This window comes from Gobio gobio (genome assembly GCF_949357685.1).
Source record: "Gobio gobio genome assembly, chromosome: 15".
Classification (NCBI taxonomy): Eukaryota; Metazoa; Chordata; class Actinopteri; order Cypriniformes; family Gobionidae; genus Gobio; species Gobio gobio.
The window spans coordinates 35,592,912-35,614,353 of record NC_137108.1 but is presented as its reverse complement, the minus strand read 5'-3'; the positions used below and the strand labels follow the sequence as shown (position 1 = coordinate 35,614,353).

The 21,442-nt window shown below is 39.1% G+C and overlaps 1 protein-coding gene across 2 annotated transcripts in view; it reads right to left on the bottom strand.

Annotated features, from left to right (window-relative positions):
• Nucleotides 1–21,442, bottom strand: part of rbms3 (RNA binding motif, single stranded interacting protein) — a 173,011-nt gene that overhangs the window by 138,132 nt on the left and 13,437 nt on the right. The window contains exon 1 of one of the 2 annotated variants that reach the window (XM_079837721.1): nt 19,852–19,952. The exons of the other annotated variant lie outside the window; for it this stretch is intronic. The gene's annotated coding sequence lies outside the window, so the exon portion shown is untranslated. Of the gene's footprint in view, nt 1–19,851; nt 19,953–21,442 lie in introns of those variants that run through there. 2 annotated transcript variants of the gene reach the window in all.

Genomic DNA, 21,442 nt, shown 5'->3' with positions numbered 1-21,442 from the left:
TTGCCTGATGATAGATCTGCTATTATGCTACACATATGTTGTCTGAAAAACATTAGCGCATTTAAAGGTTTCCATTTAAGACAAGTTATCAGTTAACGGTTTGTCTTGGGGTATATATATATATATAATATAACATTTATATCACTATCACAATTTATATCACTATAAAAATGTATGTATAATTTATATTTGTTATACAAGATTAAAGAAAGACAGTGATGAAAGCCAACATATTAAATGCCATGAATTAATATTCATTGAGTAATCCACTCTTTTGTCAAAATGACAATTTTCACCTAAGATTTGCAGCCAAATTAGGGATATAAAAATGACTTTAGAAAGATTGTCAGCATACTTTTATTTTTTACACTGAGATTGGTAGGTCTGTTACACTCAAAAAAAAAAAAAGGTTCTATATGGCACCAAAAATAGTTCTTGGCTCGTAATCATAGGGGAACCTTTTTTAGTGCTATATAGCACCATTTTTGGTGCTTCAGTGGTTCTTCAGCGGTTCTTCAGAGGTTCTTCACCGGTTCTTCAGAGGTTCTTCACCGGTTCTTTGACTAAGGTGCTATATAGCACCTCTGAAGAACCGCTGAAGAACCACTGAAGCACCAAAATTGGTGCTATATAGCACTAAAAAAGGTTCCCCTATGATTACGAGCCTTTTTTTTAGAGTGAAGTTCAAAATGTTTTCCCCAAAGTTTGACTTTAAGATTATCTTTAAGAGTATTTAAGATATCTTAATATCCTTTAAGATTTCGTTTCTTAACAAACTTTTCTTTTTGTGTCTTCATTTTGAAATCGCTATATGGTTTAATTATAGGGATTATTGGGATTTCAATATGGCTCCAAGAATAAGTTGTTAAATTGTACACATTTTCAATGGTAAAAAAACTTAATGTGGATCACTTTGCATACAGCTGATACAAATCATTTTGATGTTCATTTTTAAGGCCCTATAAGGTTTAATCCAATAGATGGGGATTCCAATACGGATCAATGTCCAAATTGACACTGAATGACCATGTTTTGTTATTTTATTTAAGCATATAAAATTTAATGTGAAATGAACGTTTTTGAGTGGCAACTCAAACGAATCATTTAACCAGTATTTTTAAATGGACAGTTGGATCAAACATTCAAACACAAGAAACACTGACCAACTGACAAGAGCCTTAAGAAACATAACAGCCAAATAAAAAGAGAATTCAAATTAAATGCCTTGCATACGTTTCATTTATATTGACAAATATATCATAATAAACACAATTAGCTAAATATTGCCTAGCCGTAGCTACTGTGGTAATTGGTAGATGTTGTTGTTTAGCTTTTGTGCTCATGCAGTCTGCGTGAATCTGAGTCTGAGTCTGAGCTTGCATTTTGTGTAATTTCCCTCCCATCATTTCTAGTCATCTCTATTCTATAGCTTTCAATCAGTGGCAAAAAGGCTAAAGCCTTCCAGAGAAGAGGAAACCAGTTATTGTCTGCTAATTAAACAATTCCTGCCTTTCTTCTCCTTGTCTTTTGCTCTCTCGCGTCCCTGTCTTCTACCACTCTAATGACTGTAATCTGTCCATTCAGCCCCCCTCTTCTTCCGCAGCCTGGCTTCTGTAAACGTCTCCTCCTCTCCCCCGCCTCCGTCCTCTACTACGGATAAATCCATCCCTCCCTCTCCCCCACCTTCCCTCCGTATCCCAGGGTTGGCCGGTGCGTAGCCGGGCTCTGCTCTTTATTAAAGGGTGAGTGATGTGCACACACATTATCTCCTCGCTGCACGCCCAGATAGCCTTCATTTCCCTAAAGAGTACTCCAGTCACCAAACAATTAGTACTTCCTGGAGAGCCCTCGAAAATGGGTTTCGAATGGCCGCCTCTCCTCCAACCCCTATCCCTCCCTCTGTCTGTCCGTCTGCCCTCTCTCTCTCTCTCTCTCTCTCTCTCTCTCTCTCTCTCTCTCTCTCTCTCTCTCTCTCTCTCTCTCTCTCTCTCTCTCTCTCATTATTTCTCCTCTGCTGTTCTTTGCAGAGAGAGAGATTGACCTCTATCAGGTCAGCTTTCTTGCGCTGCCTGCTGAGTATGTGGAGTTAACCCCTGCCTCCGCCAACTGTGATTATGCTTAGGCTGTGAAAATGTATATGTGAGTGTGTGCGCAGTTCATATGCATGCATTTCAAATATTCCTTGTATCCACATATTGATGCATCACTGCATGTGATATGGGTCAATGACTTAAAAGAGTGTCCACTTCTTAAAATCTTTTTTTTTTTTTAAATCTACATTCAAAGTTTTTTAGAAATGTACTTGTCGTATTCTTGTTAGTTTCATATGGTTTGAAAAAATGTCTTCTGTTTTTATGAACATGCATTTACTCAAATGTAATGTGGCGTTATCACCAAGTAAAACATAATAAGATATTTTAATTTCCTTTCGCCTTGAATATGAATGTTCACATCTTAGTCATTTAAAAAATATAGATGTAATAAAAATAAAAAATAAATCTAGATAAAACATATTTTCAGGTTAAAATGTAAATATTTTCAAAATATCATGAATTTTAAATTTGTACAACTTGAACTGGCCTTGCCTTGGCATAAAAATGTTAAATTATTGATTAGTTTAAGAATTTTACACACAATCATGACTTTATATTAAAATATATTAACTAACACTGTAAAGTGGTTTTGTTAAAATATTAACAAATTACTAAAATACTTTTTCTTCTTTATGACTTGTCAGGACCGTTTTGTCATCCTGACATTTCAGACTTTTATTATTTTTAATACATAAAAAGAGGTGTATTCAGGCAATGGAATTGCATTTTAATGTATTTTAATGTATTTTTTAATAATACAAAGAAAAAAGTGTGATGTCATTGACCCATATGCCATATGTTTTGCCATGATCTTTCCCCAAATGTGGAGGAAAGGTCTCATAGCTTTTCCATAACAATTTGGATTCTCCTGCTGACAGCTTTCACAGCACACACACACATGCACTTGGCCTTGCTCCTGACGGTGGTGATCGATAGTACACGCCGTGACCCTGCCGTCGCAGGGACCAGAGCAGGACACGGCGAGCATTGCTCTCCTTCCCTCAACTCTACCCCCGAGGCCCCTTGGGGCGAGGGAAAGAATGCCGGCTATTTAGGGAAAGGGTTTGAGATCTCCTGCATCCGGACAGAGGAGGCCTGAGGAAGCCCCAAAGATTACACTGAGCACTTTGCGCACACACACCCAGCGCACATTAACGCATGACTCTATCTGACCCAGAAATATATTACCACATGCATTAGCCCATTAGGCTCTCAAGAAGATCTATACGTTAGAGTTACTGCAGCAAAGGTAGGAGGGAGATTTCTTGTGGAGAGGGAGAGCGAGCTTTAAGCCCTCTGTGCAAGCGGGCATTGAGTGCTCTCTGCCATTAAAGCTCATAGTCGATAGCTTGCTGCATAAGAGCCTCTTGGAATTGCAGAATTTCGTATGAAATAAAAGGATGGTCTTCTTATGCTGCTTTCTTTTGTGCTGGAGATATGGAAGGCGATTATTACTGGTGACATGATCAACGTTTTCTTTTGCAGACTTGACATTGAGCCTGTCATTTGGCTTGTGACTCAAACAAAGGACACTTGCAGGAAGTGAGCATGTCAATGATCAGTGTCATGAACCAGGAAATATCTTGTCAGTGTCAGCCTTCTTTTCCCAGAAACCATGCCTGAGAAATGTCTAATTATCCTGTAAATATCGGATCTTATAATATATAAAAAATATATTTTTTTATATATACATTTTTAAAATTAATTAACCATGTCCAAGAGCAATACCAGCTGATAAAGTTTATTGCATTCTCGTTAAGATCCTAAAGCATGGCGTGAATGTGTAGGAGTAACTGCAAAAAAGAGGCTAAAAGTCATGTGACAAGAGGTGGTGCCTCTTTAGCACTATGTTTGGCTGTGAATGGGATAATACCCGTCAGTAATGTTCGCAACTGCTCCACTAATTGGTCTGAATGGGTCACACTGGTGAAAAAAGAAGGACTAATTGACCCTTCACTACCTTAGCAGCTGTTGCCATTAGCCATTTTCTCTTGCCATTGCCCTTTTTAATGTATGTCTATAGAGGATCTATGTGTTTGGATAGTTGGATAACAATTATTATTGACATTTACAATAAAGCATTGTTGCTCTTATAATAATACCCAGACACCCAGAGATGTTTTTTTTTTTTCTAAGGCTGCAATTATTTATAGATTTTACACTTAGTAAACAGTGGATAAGATTTCTAAGTGCAAGTGTAGATTCTATTTACACTAAATAGCGGTATATTATATTTACACTGTAAAAATAGCAGTATTTTCTTTGCAAGAAGTGTAAATATTACTTAGATGGTACTTATAAATAGTGGCAGATACTATTTGCTCCTCAGTGTTGTACATTAAAAGGTATAATATTAGCAGTGTAAATTATTATATTTATTAAAATTATTAAAGGGGTCATGAACTGGCTTTTAAAACAATTTTATACTGTTGTCTGAGGTCAAACTAATATGACGTTCGCGTGGTTTTTACATTCAAAAACATCATAATGAATAAGTAATAGGCTATTTTCTACCCTGGTTTTAAGCGTCTCTCATGGAACGCTCTGTTTTTATGGCCGTGCCACACTTAAGACTTGGAAGTAAACGCCCACTGCTATGATTGGATAAGCTTTGCATATTATAATGAGTGATTGGCTCCCCCGTGAGTACACGTGAGGAATTGTTTTGAAAGCGTGTGGGAAAACGGCAACCGGAAAGATTCACCCACAGGGCTCGCAAAATGTCTTTATCAAACAAACACAATGATTCATCTCTCATCCACCCGCAATTAATTGGAATGGTTTTATGTATTACTTGGCCCGCCCAATCGGTGGATATAACCACGGACTGTGCATCACTAACGCAAGCCTCACTACAGAGTCAGACAAATCAGCATGATCAAAACTTCCACGATTGTATTTTTCCTTCAAATATCAAGTCAAGAGAGTGAGCAACGAACATCAAGTAAGGAATGTTATTTCACCATTTAAGATAGCCCGTCGGCAGGTTCGTAGAGCGAGTTGGGAAAAAAGGCTGATTCGATCTCTGGTCGATTTGCATCGCACGCCTTACCCCCACACTATTGCTACCGTTGACAATCCAGCATCTTCTGTAACTTTGTCTAGCCCAACCAGACGTCAGAGGACAGAATTAGTGTAAATAGCCTCTGCCAACAAGGCAGGCTATTTGTTAAAGTAACCTTGAGAAGTGCTTGTGGATTTGGCCCTCATTCACAAATGAACGCGTATAACATCAGTAAGAACAAGTACATTTGCTCCCAGGTAAATTAATTCTACTTCTCTGCAGTTTTATGCCATAATTTCTGTGCTATTCAAAAAAATCTGTAGAGAACAAAGGCAGATAAAAATGCTTTGCAATGCCACAATTCAGTATGGCCCATGTAGGTATAATATCCAATAAGCACATTTGACTGAAAATCACTTTGTTTACAGAAATCTCTAAGTTTCTTTTGGATATTTTGTAAAGTTTGTCTGAGTTAGTTAAAGTAACCAAGGGGAGCTGAGCATAGCAAAGGGTCAATATTGGACACGGCCATATTTTATCACATCCAGAATGATCTAAAAAATCTGTAAGTGACATGTTTTAACAAGCATTCGCGCTGTGTCCGGAATCGAATACTTCCCTAACTGTACAGAATGCTAAAAACAGTACGGCAACAAAGTAGTATAGTATGCAAAAAGTCTACTTCCAGTGAGATTCTGAAGTGTGCATTCGATGGACACTATACTATCCCATTAGGCCACGGGAGAGGATTTATGAATGGAGGTGAAGCGACGCAACTGATGCTGATAGGTCACGTGAGAATGACAACATGGCAGATGTAGTACGTCTCTCGAAGTAAGTTCAAATTCAAATGTAGTACCTACTCAGACAGTATGTGATTTCAGACGCACCATCAGTTTGTTAAATTAAAGCTGACGTTTGTAATTTTTTTGAATGGTTATGTATTTTCTTTTAGTGTTGTCAAAAGCACCGACTTCGGTACTGTTGAGCTGGAATAGTAAACACCTCTGATTGGCCATTGTGCTCACACGCTTATCGGATATATGTCTGTGATTGGCTACAATGATCAACAGACGGGAGCATTTGAAAGCACATGGAAGTGTTTTGAAAGCGGGAGCGTTTGAAAGCACAAGCAGGCGTCGATTAGAGGACCTTGGTACTTTTGACAACACTACTTTCCTTTCTCAGTTTGATTCCTCTGAAAATGTAAACACTGTGGCTTTCTGGTGCTTTCACAACTTTTTCTGTTTGTTTTAGCATCCTGAGTCTGACCCACCCAACACGGCAACACTGGCTCAACCAATAGCGTGAGTTTGGCGACGGGATTATCTGATTAATAGCAGACGGGGAGAGTGTTTGGGGAAACCTGTTTGAAAACGTTCATTATTTTTGAAGATGTGTTGTCTGAGCCGGTCTGAAACGAATGATGTTCACTTGCCTCCTAGAGACTTTTTACCTACATCTTTCATGTGTTTGACCTTCTGAGAAACTACAAAGCGGAATTGGACCACACGCAGACTAAACAGGTACCAGAGCACCAGTCCGTATCTTTTATAATTCTTTCTGTCAGCAAGAATATGAGGACAAATAAGCTGGCTTTAATTTAAGATACACTCTGTTCCAGACGCTCAACCACACTCCAGCTTGTTAACGTCAGGCCCACGCACCGTTAATGTCATGAACGAGTTACACAAACATTCGCCCAGACAGAACTAACAACATCTTCCACACCGGCCTCTCTCACGACAGCACAGCAAGCAAAGGTTCACACTCGGTTTGCAATCAAACTCGCTCGCCTACGCAACATATGACAATCCGCGTCTCATTCCACACAGAATTGGCTCACATCTGTGTCTCCGCTGTGATGACACTAAAGGATTATTCACCACGATTGTTCGACCTCTTACTTACCTCTACTTTCGATGCATGAATAATCATCACTACCTCCTTATTATGCAGATATATGCAAATTTTTCTTAAGTATATACAGGAAGCACCCCGCCTCTTTCCTTGCTGAGGTCAAGGTTTAACTAAGTTAGCATGTATGGAAATTGCGAATGCCTAGTGGCTCAGGTTTTAATTGTCTGGGTTTTTTTTTCCAAAGGGGCAGAAAACTTTAAATAAAGTTTGCCTGGATTTAAACGCATCTGGAATTTAGGCCAAATTCTGAGTTAATTTGTACACTAGATTAGCGTATGTCTCTCTATTTAAATACCCCTTCCTTCGTGACCCGCAAAATCCCTGTCCCCTCAGGGGCAAGCACAGCTCATTCAAATACGAGGAAACAATCAGAGTGTGCTTATTTGCATATGAACGGGAGATGGAAGCCTGCAAATCCGCGGCAGTCCATTTTAATCTGAGAATGACTTCCTCTTGTATTGTTACAAGAAACAGTCTGATAGCATTCTCTCCACTCGTCTCCCAATCTTCCTGCTGAAATTAACATCCGAATGTGCCGTTCGCCTCGGACCAGACCGCTCAGAGAGCCGTGCTGACGGTAGCAGTCCGCCAACCTCTGTTGCCCCGGCAACAAAGTGGAGGACATGGTGAGGTCTTATCAATCAATTAGAAATGTCTCTGTTCACTAGAAGCATTGAGCCACTGGGTCATGATTTCTCCTCAGTTTGTCAAATTCATTAGGGTCCTTGCCGGAGCCGTATCGCTGTTCAAAAAAAGTTATTTTGAACATCTGTCACCTCAGTCAGCGGGGGGGGGGGGGTTCTTATGTAATTTTATAGACTAATCTTCAGTTCATTTATGCTAATTACTGGACCAATATAATTAAACTCCATTTACGCTTTTAAAACACAGTTTTTAAATCAGTCAAATTAAAATGTAAAACGTTTTCCTTTAAGAGAATACAGGATGCACAGAGAAAGAAAAGGGGAAGGAAGTCAATTACTTTTTTTCTTTTGGTCAAGAGTCATACACAATTCATTTAGCTTGAGAAGAGCACTTCCTCTGCCTTCATTAAAATTCCTTCGTCAGGTTTGCTTTTGCAGCAGGGCTTCCAAGAACTCCGGACTAGACCTATTCAAGGGAAATCCTCCCTCCAGAATCCTTTTTCTTTTTTCATTCCCAGAAGCTGTCTGAGAATCAGCTATACTGTTAATTGGCATCACATGACAGCTGGGTGGGTTTAGGGGTCACATCCATGTTTCTGTGATTTGATGGCAGGAAGCTAAATGAAATCATTGCTTTATTCAGCACTGACAGTGATGTGCATGTGGTGAAGTATCAGGCTAAAGGTTCTGCTACTTTCGCAGTGCATGGGATTCATTCAACAAAGCAAACACATCAATCATTTGAGTACAATAAGAATGCGTGAAATGTTCTGATTTTCAGATCACAGCTTACATTTTTAAAAATGCTACAAAAATATACCATGGTTTTTGTTTATAGTATTTTATGGTATTACTGGCAGTTATATGCATATGTTGAAATACAGGATCAGGGTCTGTTTTACCACTGGATTGGTATGGGATTAGTTTAACAAACAAAACAAATTTACAATCGAATGAAAATGTTCCAATACAGGAAATTTTTAGGAACTTGCTAATGCTATACCATTTCAAAAAAAGAAATCAAATATGTGATATGACCACAGAAGAAATACCATGGAAATGGCTTTTTTGTTTTTTTTTGGCAGTACCATAGTAGTAATACTGTAGTGTTCGTTGTAGTTTACAATAAAATGTAAATAAAATGTACAGACAAAAGTCAGACAAAAACTTGAATATAAAATTCAAATAGAATGATTAATATTCTGTATATAAAGTTAATATAAAAATTAATGAAATTTGGATCTATCTGACTTTTCCCTCCAATTACACTAAGATCATTTGAAATGGGGGAAAAAAATTAAATTAGAAAAAATGCAAAATAGAAGCCCTACTAAATAATATAATTAATACTTTATCATTTGTATCTATACCTTATGATACTATATTAAGCTATAGCACTTCAAAGATATATAATCAAAATGTGCTCTCCAGTTCTTGGTCTCTCTCTACAGCTGCTGTACCAGAACGCACACAGATGATAAAGAGTCTTACATGCCGCGTGTCCTTGTGCCTCCATCCACATTGAGTCATCAGCTCTGCACTCCATTAATCACACATCATCAAATGTTGTCACATCATGTTAGTAAAGAGAGAGAGAGAGCGTGTGCGTGTGTGTGTGTGTACGTGTGCGTGTGTGTGGTCTCCAAATGCGATCTATATGTTGAAGCCCTCATACAGCCTTGCGCTTCCACGCTCCTTCGGACGTACATAAATAAATAAATGATAAAAAGGCACAGATCCATGTCTCAATGTCACCCTCTCTGGGTGTTACAGAAACCTCAGCTAAGCTCGATGCTGACATTGAGATGGAGAGAGATAGCCAGTCCATGGACAGCGTATTATATTCCCTCAAATGGTCACTGAATACGAGTGACATTGAAGCAGCCATTAATCAATTTTCATACCTAGTCCTTCATCAGTTCACTAAACGCTGGAGCCTGATTTGATCGATAACAGAGGAAGAGGGGAACAAAACAGTCGTTGGCCGTGCAGATGATGATCAAGACATACTCTATGCTAGGAATGATTTAAGGGCCGTATCAAATTACCATGAAAGGTTAACTTTTTTTCCTTCCTTTTATTGAAGGGGATGAGAGATGCTGTAGGCTAGACCGTATACAACCATTTTCTGTGCTGAAATTCGATGCGCTAAACATGTACCATGTGAAAGTGTTATTTTTCTTCGTTTCTTAAACCCCAGCTTAATATGCGAAGCCAAAAAAAGCAATAATTGGTTATATTATAATGGTATACAGTATAATAATTGGCCATTGCAATATTTGCATGTTACATACATAATATACATATGCATATTTTGGCTGTCTGTGTGGATTTTGCATGTTCTCCCTGTGTCTGCGTGGGTTTCCTCCGGGTGCTCCGTTTCCCCCCACAATCCAAAAACATGCCGTATGAAATGGATATATACATTCGGCCAATAATCAGTATTCGCTGATAAAACCAATGAAAACTGCTGATGATCAGGGAAAAACGTGTCAGACTGCAACTCATACTGGTTGTGTAGAAAATGTCTTGTGGTAAATTCAGGGCTGTCGAAGCGAAATTGACGATAATAAATTAACAGTTAAAAAATAGCAATGTTAAAGCAGGCAATGTTCACGGTTTTTCCCTACATCAAACATTATTGGTTGCACTCCTCCCATCCAATAATCGGAAAGTGCTTTGTTACTTCTGATTCTGCTTTCAAATTCTGTTCATTCGTCACGAAATTCAAACAATAAATACTCTTATATGTGACATGACAAACCGCTGTAGCGCCTTAGTTCAAGAGTCTTTTCTTCCAGTTATAGCTCGAAAAAATGCATAAACTTCAAAAGGTATCTTGAAAGATACAGTACAACTTACCAAAATATCTTGCGAAATTGCTCAATCAGTAGCTGCATTTCCAATACCCTTCAAATTGCACAAATTGAAATTGCAAATACACCCAATTTCGCAAAAACCCAGGAAAAAGGAATATTTTACCATGCCATCTTTTAAGAATGATCATGTGAATTTAACATACACCAGGTGACCTGTAAATGAGAAAAAAAACATTGAGTTGCGAAAAAGGAATATTTCGCAACTCAATGTTTTTTTTCTCATTTACAGGTCACCTGGTGTATGTTAAATTCACATGATCATTCTTAAAAGATGGCATGGTATGTTTGAAAAGAAGACGAGAGTTCTTTATTAAACTTGTAAAAGATAAAAGATTGGAATACTGGATTCTAAACAACAAAAAAGAAATGCCACAATTTATCAAGACCTCAAAGCAGCAGATATGAGGGAGATATCGAAGATATGAGGGCTTTCGTGGAAAATATTACGCTCCAGTTGCTATTAATGCTTGAATAACATGCCTACGTCTCTTCGATTAAAAATAATGGCTAGTGTGGTGCCTGTGATTTACGTAAACCTACCAACATCCGACTTATCATGAGAGGTATTAGTCGCATAATATCAGTTAATGGAAACACTGTCATTTCGCAATCGTTTTTTATGGATATTTAGAAAAAAAACAGGCTTGTGTTTCAACCGCAGAAAGACGTCAATAAAACAGATTGTGAACATTAACTTTGGATAACTTTCCTGAGGTAAATGCAATGTTCAGTTTGTTAGTTATAAAAATAAAAAAACTTGAGAGGAGGCTTATTTACTGTTAATTCTATGTGTATGTATGATTGCCATGAATACAGGTGTTTAATACAAGTTTAAACTACCTTATGTGTAACTGAGTTGTATTCAAACATACCAGTTTTTATTCGAGTGTAATTATAATCTGAAAATAAATAGCCGTTTGATATAATACTCTGGTGTTAATTTTAAAGTGGTGGTTGATTGCCCCTTTTTACAATATATAAAATAAGTCTCTGATGTCCCCAGATTGTGTATGTGAAGTTTTAGCTCAAAATACCCCACAGATCATTTTTATAGCATATTAAAATGATCACTTTTTGAGGGTGAGCAAAAACGTGCCGTTTTTGTGTGTCTCTTTAAATGCAAATGAGCTGCTGCATACGGGGGGAGCTTCAAGAAGTCCAGTCAGCCGCTCTCATTACCTCACGCAGACATGCAATGAAACTGTTCAGCTTTTAATGTTCAAACCTGAGTCGGAGAATGATGGAGAGACTCAAGAAGAAGTGACAACATGTAGATTGCAACAAGATGTTCCTGAATGTTTAGTTGATGAATTTATGAAGCTGATGTGGAGATAACTATCTTCAAGTCATTGATTAGCATATTCTGTCATGACAATCTCACCCCCTTTGTTGTGTGTTCCCGGGGGCGGGGTTTATGTAAATGTCAGGGTTAGATGTCACCAATCTGGGAGGAAGCTTGTGTTTTCCCTAACAACCGTTTGTTGTAGTCCTTAAAAATCAATTTCTTTAAAAGAAAATATCTCCCTTTGATTTGAACTTTAAGCGTTGTAACTTTGCAGATGTTGTTTATTCTCAAGCAGCAACATTACACACTAACTAAAGTTAAAAAAGTGAAATCATAATCAACTACCCCTTTAACCTCGAATATTATATTATAGTATTGTACCAAATGAGAGGGTTCCCTACATGTGTGTGTACATATTTGTATATACAATACATAGCTTTTTTCAAATATCAGTCATTGCAATTCTGATGCTTTTTGTCCCATATTGTGTAGTTCGAGCATCTACCAGTAGGGACTAAAAGGGCCATGCTAACCCAGCCAATCCTGACACACATTGGGGTGACCAGTGGCAGTGGCATTATTTTTGTATATTTATAATTATATTTAATGATTTCAGATCTTTAAAAAGGCTGCATTACAGTCCAGCCTCGTAAACACATGCATGTCCTGCGGCTGTGTGGTGTGACGCATGTTGTGTTGCGTGGGTGTGCGGTGGAGCTGACGGGAGATCCACAAGGGTGCTGCTGTGTCAGTGCGCTCACTCAAGGACATGGCCGTGGTCCAGGCGTAGGATGCTAAGATGATCTCTTAGCCCATGTGGAGTCCACGCGTTAAACACATGCACAACGGATGCATAATATAAAGCCAACAGGATGTCATGTTACAAGATATCATGTGCGCGGTTATTAGATTGTGGAATACAAATGATTAGCTCTACCTCCACCTTCCTGTCCTTGTCTAATTCGTTGTCATAACTCAAGATAACCTGATTTATATGGCACCACACATAACCTGTTATGTGTCTAGGAGATTTTGTAAATAATGCATGATAAGAGTCTTAATCAAAAAAGCACCATAAAAGTGGTCCATTTGATTTCTACACACCCTCTGTGTTTTTCAAATACAGTATTCTTAGGATAACTTTGTGTGAGGAAACGACTGAAATGTAATTTGTTATTCTCTGAACAGTTGCTCAAGCTATGTTCATGTAAGCAGTAGCGATGTTCATTTCAAGACTGAACAATTATTTTGAGTCTGATCTTTGAATGCATCAGTTGATCCAGTTCACAGAACGATTCTGTGCCCCTATTATGGATTTTTGAAAATTACCTTTCATGTAGTGTTTAGCATAGTTCTAAGTGAATGAAAACACCCTGAAAGTGCACCTTATAGAAAGTTATTGTCTCTCAAAAGTAAGAGTCGACTCTGAGTCAATTAAACAAATAGTTTTTCTAACGAATCGCAAGCCGTTTCATTGTGACGTCAAGACGAAACGGGAAATTGCCTGTCCACTTATTGCGCTCGCAGACGCCAGGGAAAACTTGAACCACCTCAAAACTGCAGCGGATACTGGATAGCATCATGTCGAGAAGACGGTGTACTCTACAATGTGTTTCATATTGTGTAGTTATCTGGCTAACTCACGTTATTATTAAAATACTACTGTAAATCAGCTGTGGGCTGCAGTATTGCCTGAAACTGTCTATTAATGCAGATTGTCTGTAATTCTTACTACTTTGAGTAAAGATAAAGGATGGAGCAAGATTTGTTTTGCAAACCTTAATGTTCAATTAGTCATTCACGTTAGTGCTGGGCTGCTGTTATTGATACAGTTCCCGCATATGCACCGCAAGAAATTAGAAACACACACACACACGTTTGTTGATGGACGCACACTTGTCAATGCTAATGGTGAGGAATTACAGCTGCAACATCTCATAATGTACTTCAAACTGAGTAGCATCACTGAGAAACGTCCTGCTCAAGGTTTGGGTTGAATAACTAGTTCTTCGAATGTTTCATCATTGATTCATCAAGTGCCTCATAGTAGCCACCGAGCAAACGCACAGAGTAGCCTTATAACATTACTTTCAACACACTCAAATAATGTATCTAATATGATAAAACAGCGCTGAGTACGCATAACCGAAAGCGGTCGTCTGCTGCATAATCATTTCTGTCTGCCGCTTTAAGTGTATGCACACAAAAATCTGATATATTAGGGCTGTAACGATTTGACCAAAAATAAAAATCTTGATTAATTGAACATTGTACCTCGATTAACGATTAATGAACGAATATTTTGGCTTGTTTTTTTTTTGCTTTCCTTTTTTTGCCCTCATAGTTCACTGATAAGGTTTGTACTGTGAATATTTTCTACTATTAAAGGTGGGATATTTTTTTCTAATGAAAAAGTGCATTTCTTTGTGATTTTAAAATACTTGAAGGAAATGTTCACTTTCAGCAGTTATTGTCTATGGGGCAGATTTCTGTTTATCGTACATCAGAGACAGATAAATTAGCACAGTAGGCCTACATTACATTTATTTGAAAACATTAATGATGTGATTGTGTGTGTGAATTAGTCATACCATCTCTATTAATTATGAAGCTGTGGTTTGTACTTATTTCAAAGGTATTAAAATCTATGCTATAACGGTTGAGTTTCTAAGCTACTTTAGTGATAAATCACAGGACAGCGATTGACAATGAGTTTCTGCGCTCGATCTTTACGTGATGTGCAAGCTACTGTCTGTGAGTGTTCGTGTGTCACAATATATCAGGCATTAGTTCAACATAATACACATCTGATGGTCTAAAATCGCTTCAATGTTCAAACTGGCAGGCCTTAAAACACATACAAATGACAAAGCTTTGTGAGGACGCAAGTGAAAGTGATCTGGCGTGCCTTGTCAGAGACACAACGTGGCGGCTCTCTGTCTCCCAGAAAAAAGCTCATGAGCACAGAACGGAGAAGTTTTCCATAACGTTGTTCTTTAATAGTGCACAATCACTTTAATGTTCAAGCTGGCAAGCCTTTAAAACATTTAATGACAAACTTCATGAGGACGCAAGTGAAAGTGATCTCGGGGCTTGCGCCTTGTCTCTGAGTGTATCTGCGCATATAAGAACGCTGATTAACTTGCGTGTATAAACTGTGTAAAACATGCAATTACCATAGTAATTCTGAGCATCTATAAACAAAGATAACTGCTCCTAAGTCCTGCATCTTTCCGTGTGCACTTGATGTGACTGATGGGGCAGAGTCACGTGAAAACCGAAATAACCAACATGGGAAAATTACGTCGGTTAGAGGTTCTGAATTTCGGTTTTCGATTAGTTTTCGGTTAATTGTCCAGCCCTACGATATATATTTATCGTCATATTGCCCAGCCCTAAGTTATTCGGATTTAAATTGGTATTAAAAGTTATAATAAGCAACTTACATTTCTCTAGGTTTTCTTTGAACATGTCAGTAGAAAGTCGTGCCAGACACATCAGTAAGATTTGCATTGATTTTTTGATTTGCAAAATTTGCCTTCCGCAGAGTGCTGCTTTTTACCGGATTTCTTGCAAATAAATTCTTTAAGATCTTTATAAGCAAAACAAATTATTGCTGACTTTGAAGACATTGTCCTAGCCACGCATTGTGATCCAGTGTGTGGTGTGTGTTTTGTCTGCAAGCATAAGATGATGCTACTGCTGCCTGCCAGTGTTGTGCAGTAAAATGACAGGAGGGGAGACGTTAATTAATTTCTTATCTTAGTAATATCATCATTATAATGATGGCAGAGTTGCGGCGGTTCTGCATGCTACTTGAAAACAAAGAAGTTGGCGAACAGCGGTCTTTCGAATCGGCTTTGGCCGCGACTGTGGAAGACTTGGAGTTAAGGTAACGGCACTGAAGTCATTCTTAAGAAAGGAATATGTGTTCAGAGTTTTGTCGACCGGATACGGCGAAAGTTTAATTTATCAACTAGTTCCGTTTCACCTTCTTCGTTGCTCTGGTTGGTTGTAGTGCTATCCTATTGCATGCAGAGGGAATTTGAAAGACAACCGTTTATCCCGCCCCTCAGATTGAGCCCTGCCAATGGTGTGTTCCTAGACCCAACATCTTGATGTGGGTCTGCCTTGCCAGGCTATACCAGTCCTTGTTTACTTTCATTATTTTGAAAGTGGTGGCCGGGAAAGTTATTTTTTGTTCCACAGAAGAAAGAAAGTCATGCAGGTTTGACCTGACTTGAGGCTGAGTAAATAATGACAGATATTTTTTAGCGACCTCTTCCTTTACCGCTTGTGTTTTTTTTTTCAACCTGTGAACACAGTCTGATGTGGGACGGACAGTGTTCTTTCTGTTTTCAATTCTGTGTTGTTTGTCCACCCACTCAATGTAATTATCTCTTGAGATATTTGTGTTTGCCGGACACAATGTGATCATTCATACAAATAATCAGGGTTGAGTCTCGGTGTAATGTCAGTGTGGCTCGTCTGCTTCAAACACTTGATGGAAAAGTGTGTGGGTGAAGGGAATAGAATGACAAAAAAAAAGAAAAATCCAATTATTCGTGCATAATGACAATCGTGCAGTATACGCGGGCGATTGCCAGCACATACTAACCCAGCCCTCGCTGTCTCTCCTACTGTCTAAGTGCCAATTATGGTACAGGCACTGGACATCCGCTTGAGCCAGGCCTCTTTCCGCTAGACCCATTAGGAGTTGCGCCGAGCATGATAGTGCTGTTTAGTCGAACACTGCACCATAAGAGCTGTATGCTGCTCCAGTGCACCAGCTCGCAGTACACACACACACCACACATGCATGCTTGTGCTGATCAGGTTACCGAAGTAGATGGCACGCTGTTCCCTTGCAACATCATTAAAGCAAGGGTGGGGATTTTCCTACAGCTCTGCGTGTCTAGCACAATGCAGTCGTATCACTGTCCTCTTCTGGAATGCAGCAGTGTTACCTGAGAAAAGCCTGCGTGCGGCGAGGAGGCAGGGTGGAGAGAGGGAGGGACGCATAAACGATTCGGAACGGTGATGGAGTGAAAGAAAGAGGGATAAAGAACCCAAAAAGGACATGAAGGACAGAGAGAGAGAGTACATGAGAGGCAGGCCTCTGTGAAGTACCTCTTGTTATTAATAATTGATTCTTTGAAAAGACGGTGCGGTTTAATTGGTGGTAAGGGGTGATCCTGGCACACACACACCTTTGGGAGTCTCTCTGCAGCTGGTTTCCAGTAACGCAGACTCAACGTGAGGGTGAGAGATCAGCACTCCACTCGAGAGAGAGAGAGAGAGAGAGAGAATGCATTTGAAATTGAAACCTACCTGGAACGACTCGAGCTGTGTCTGCAGTCTGCGAGGAATTCAGTCCAAAGGGTTGGAAAGTACACACCTTTCCATATCAGACGGCTTTCTAACTTTTTTACCTGAACCAGACAGGCCACAACCCACATGATTTGCTTTGATGACCACTGCAGCTGTATTTCATTTTATTAACCCGTTGATGGAGTAATCTCGCCAAAAGTGGAAACACTGTCATTATTTATTCGCTCTCATGTATTTCTAAACCTCTTTACAACAGCGGTTCCTAGTGCAACACTGCAAAAAAAATCGTATTCTTATTAAAAACCCTTGAAAAAAATCAATATACTTGAGAGGCATAATATATTAAGACTTGTTTTCTAAGAACGTATCTTTGAAGAATGTATCTTTAAGTGTATTTTGTCTCACTACACTGGCAGAATTTTTATATACAAGGTCAAAACAAGTGGAAAAAGAAATCCGCCATTGCAGTAAGATACGCAGTATTCAAGATCTATGAAAACAAGTTGTATTATACTGTGCAGTCTTGTTATTCAAGCAAATGTATCTAGTTGTTATATACGGTTTTGTACTGTTTTAAGCATATTCTTTCTGGAAAAGAGGTTTTTTTTAGGTAGTAATCCACTTGAAGGGATGAATAAGGACATCAATTTAAGTCTCTTCCTCACATAACGATATCATATGACTTCAGAAGACTTGGAATGTAAATCACAAGTCATACGGGCTACTTTCCTGGTGTCATCTTTTGTCATTTTTGTGAGATTGTGTGGCTTAACAGATGACTCTTCAAACATTCTCCATTTTATGACAATGAGGTGGGTGAGTTTTCATTTATAGATGATCTGTTCCTTTAAGACTGGAACATTTTATGTGATAATTATTCTAATTAAAATTTTGACTGTTACAAAAAGCTGCAGTCCCACAAAATCTGAAATCTGTTCTGTACAGCGTGCTGTCCATGATCTGACCTTCTCCACATATTGGATTAATTCCTAAGTCAATGTTCTACACAAACCAGTTTCACAATGGAAACAGTGAGGTATTTACAACAGACACCCGCCGTATATTCAAAAAGGAACACACTCTTGACAAAGTCCAGAGCCAATTTGAGCAGATAACATCTGTGGAGACCAGAGGAAGCTTTTCCTTTTGTGCAAAAACCAGAGCTGCCGCCTGTGAGAACTCTCGGCTTTGAAGATTCTCTGTCCTATTACGCTAAAACCTGCTCTGGTGACTAGATATGCCTCAGGTAACAGGTTCTTTCCTATAATCAACAGCAGCACCGCATCTTCCATTAGGACCTTTAATAAAATTCTCTGGTGAAAAAAAAAATAGTGCGATGATCCTTTGGCAAAGCGGAGATAAAATTGAATTGCTTGAAAAGCTAAAAGGCAGCGGAAAAAAGGATTGGCAGTGTCTGCTATGCCGAGATGACAGAATATCAAGTCGGTTTGACACAGAACCAAATCAAATAGTGCGTCGGTGCGGTGTGAAAAGTTTGGAAACCGACTGAAAGCTGTATGAAATCTAAATTGTGGCTCAGTGCAGACCTAATTGCTGTAATTTGTGTGCACGGTCGGTGTGTGAACAGCACTTTTGGTGGCTATAAAAGGACGTAATCAATATAGAAGAGACCGACATGGCAATACCATGTTTGTATGTCTGTGTGTGCTTATCTTTTCATCTCTTCTCTAGCTCTCATGTGCCTTTGTGCTGTTAACCATGATAATCTGTAAATCTGGATTTGCCCACCCTGCTGAATTATGCAAACCCAGCTCAGCTGAGGCGTGTGGAGTTTAACTGGGCTGGCAGTGAGAGACAGACAGCTTGTGGCCTTTCTTTTAGGAAAGAGAAATGTCTGTTGTATCTATCTATCATCAGTTTTCTGTACAAGTACCATTATTTAGTGCCATCGTATACTGGCAAGGCAAGTTTATTTGAATAGCACATTTCATACACAGTGGCAATTCAAAGTGCTTTATACAGAAATGGAAGTAAAATATTCGTAAGAGAAAAAAATATATATAGTATAACCCCTATCTGGAGTGGAAGAAAATGGAGAGTCGTTTACTTTCAAAATATTTGTCAGGTAACTGTGCATTTAAACAGTTCCCTTACAGACAAATCTTCTTGGCCTAACTGGAGGGCTATCTGAAAATGTATACTGTATATCAGAGTAGCAATTTCGTATTTTGTAAAGGTACTATATTCTTGGACAACTTTGTTTCAAGCTGAATTGTTCATCTTGGAAAATTCTGTCGTCATTTATTCAATGTAGTTATGATAGACATACAGTAGCTTTGTGTATTGAACTGGCCAAAATTTTAGCTATGTCAGTGAGCTGTTAACCATTGGGGACAGATCATTGAATTTGAGAACCAGATCAGTCCAATTTAATATCAAATCATTCAGGGGTGCGTTTCCCAAATGCATTATTATTAATATTCTGTTTATCATCTCCCTTAGGAGAAATTTGTCTTTAAGGCAATCAAGAGAGCAGGTCAAACATACAGCAATCCACTGATCAATTACATTTCATCCATATAAAAAAAAAAAAAAACACACATTGCACAACACTAATGTTACACTAACATTACACGTTACCCATCACATTGCCCCTGCCCACACACAATTCATCACTTCTTGTTCAATAATTGATAATGGAATTGGAGAAAATTTGTACCTATATTCAACTTACAAGTTGGTACCCTATATCTCCTGCCTGAGGGCATCAGCTCATACTCCTTATGGAGAATGTGGCCTGGGTCACCAATCATTTTAAGGCTCTGCTTCTTTACAGACCTAAAAAAAATCTCATGTTAGCCAACTATGGTTGCAATTTCCATTGAATTGTGTTGGTAACGACAAGCTTGCGAACATAGTTTGTGTCGGGAAACACACCCCAGATCAGTTTTGCGAACTGGATCATCTTTTTCAGATCTATAAAGATCCAAATCAACTAAACATTTCATGATTTATGGGTCTTTTTGGATCTAAATTAGTTGATCCACTTCCCAAAAATAGATTAATCTTTGCAATAAAGAGCTAGAACGGATGTCAAGATCAACAATAACCTGTTTGTATCTTCCTTACACAAAGCTGTCTTCCTCACAAAAAATCTCCATCAGACCTGTTAAGTCCAGTCAGTGTTTTTCTACGAATTCCTCTAGCAGACTATCTTCAGTGCTTGATGGTTTGAGAGTGTTGTGTATCAGGGAGAAGAGGCCAGAAAGTGAGCAGGCCCATTAGGCTCTGAGTGTGTGTGAGAGATATGAGATGCTGCTCTTAGACAGCTGATAGGCTCATTAGTAAGGCTAGGATGTACTGCATTTGTGTGTGTGTGTGTTTGCGTGCACGTTTGCAGTCTAATTATCATCGGACAGTTGGAGTGACTGTGACCCAAGACTCTCTCCGACCTCTCATTCTGACCTGCCTGCCGGCGTCCGTGAGTTCAATGCGAACCCCACAAACACACGGTCATTCATAGAGACACACAAACACCCACACAAAGGAGAAAGACATCCCTTCATGAATGTCAATATGCACTCTAATTGGCTCGTACAGGCATCCCTGTTTTCTTTAAACAAATGTTGGCCATTAAGGCGTGAGTGAGATGATTAGTGTGAAGTTGGCGTGCGGTGCACAGATACACACGTCCTCTTATGGAATGTGTCCGCACAGCCATTAGCACGCCATCTCTGACATGCCCCGTGTCCTCTATCCTCTCACACCTATTTGTCAAACCGCCCACCATTTCTTGCAGAAATAACGACACCCCAATCAGAGACTGTGTCTAGTATGTGTCTAACCTTATTTTTTGAAGTGCAAGATGGGGTTTTTTGACAGAAAAGGAAGCTGATGGAAGTCAGACAGACTGTAGCGGAATATGGATGCGGGCGTTGGAAAGTTTTTAAAGTTTAACATCCTCCCCCAAAAAGCCCTTCTCCTTTCTGGCTACCGCAGTGTGAGATGAAAGCGCTTGTGCTTCTACAAAAGACTTATTTTTTTTGTGCCTAGCACCACTTTAGCCAGCTAAATGCATCTCATCTCGGCGCCCAGCATTGGGAAATACAATCTCGGTGCAGAGGGGAAAGTCTGGGCCAGCATTTCAAACAAAGGCACGCTATTACAAAAGGACGAGAAGGGTAAAACCCTGGGACATTGGGCAGTGTAGGCCCTTAGGGGCCCATTGTTTTCAAAAGAGCATTAGAGATACACATGCGCAGAAAAAGCGGTTCACACGCACACTCTAGTTGAGGGTGAGACCTGGCTGCAGCCAGGCGGCACAC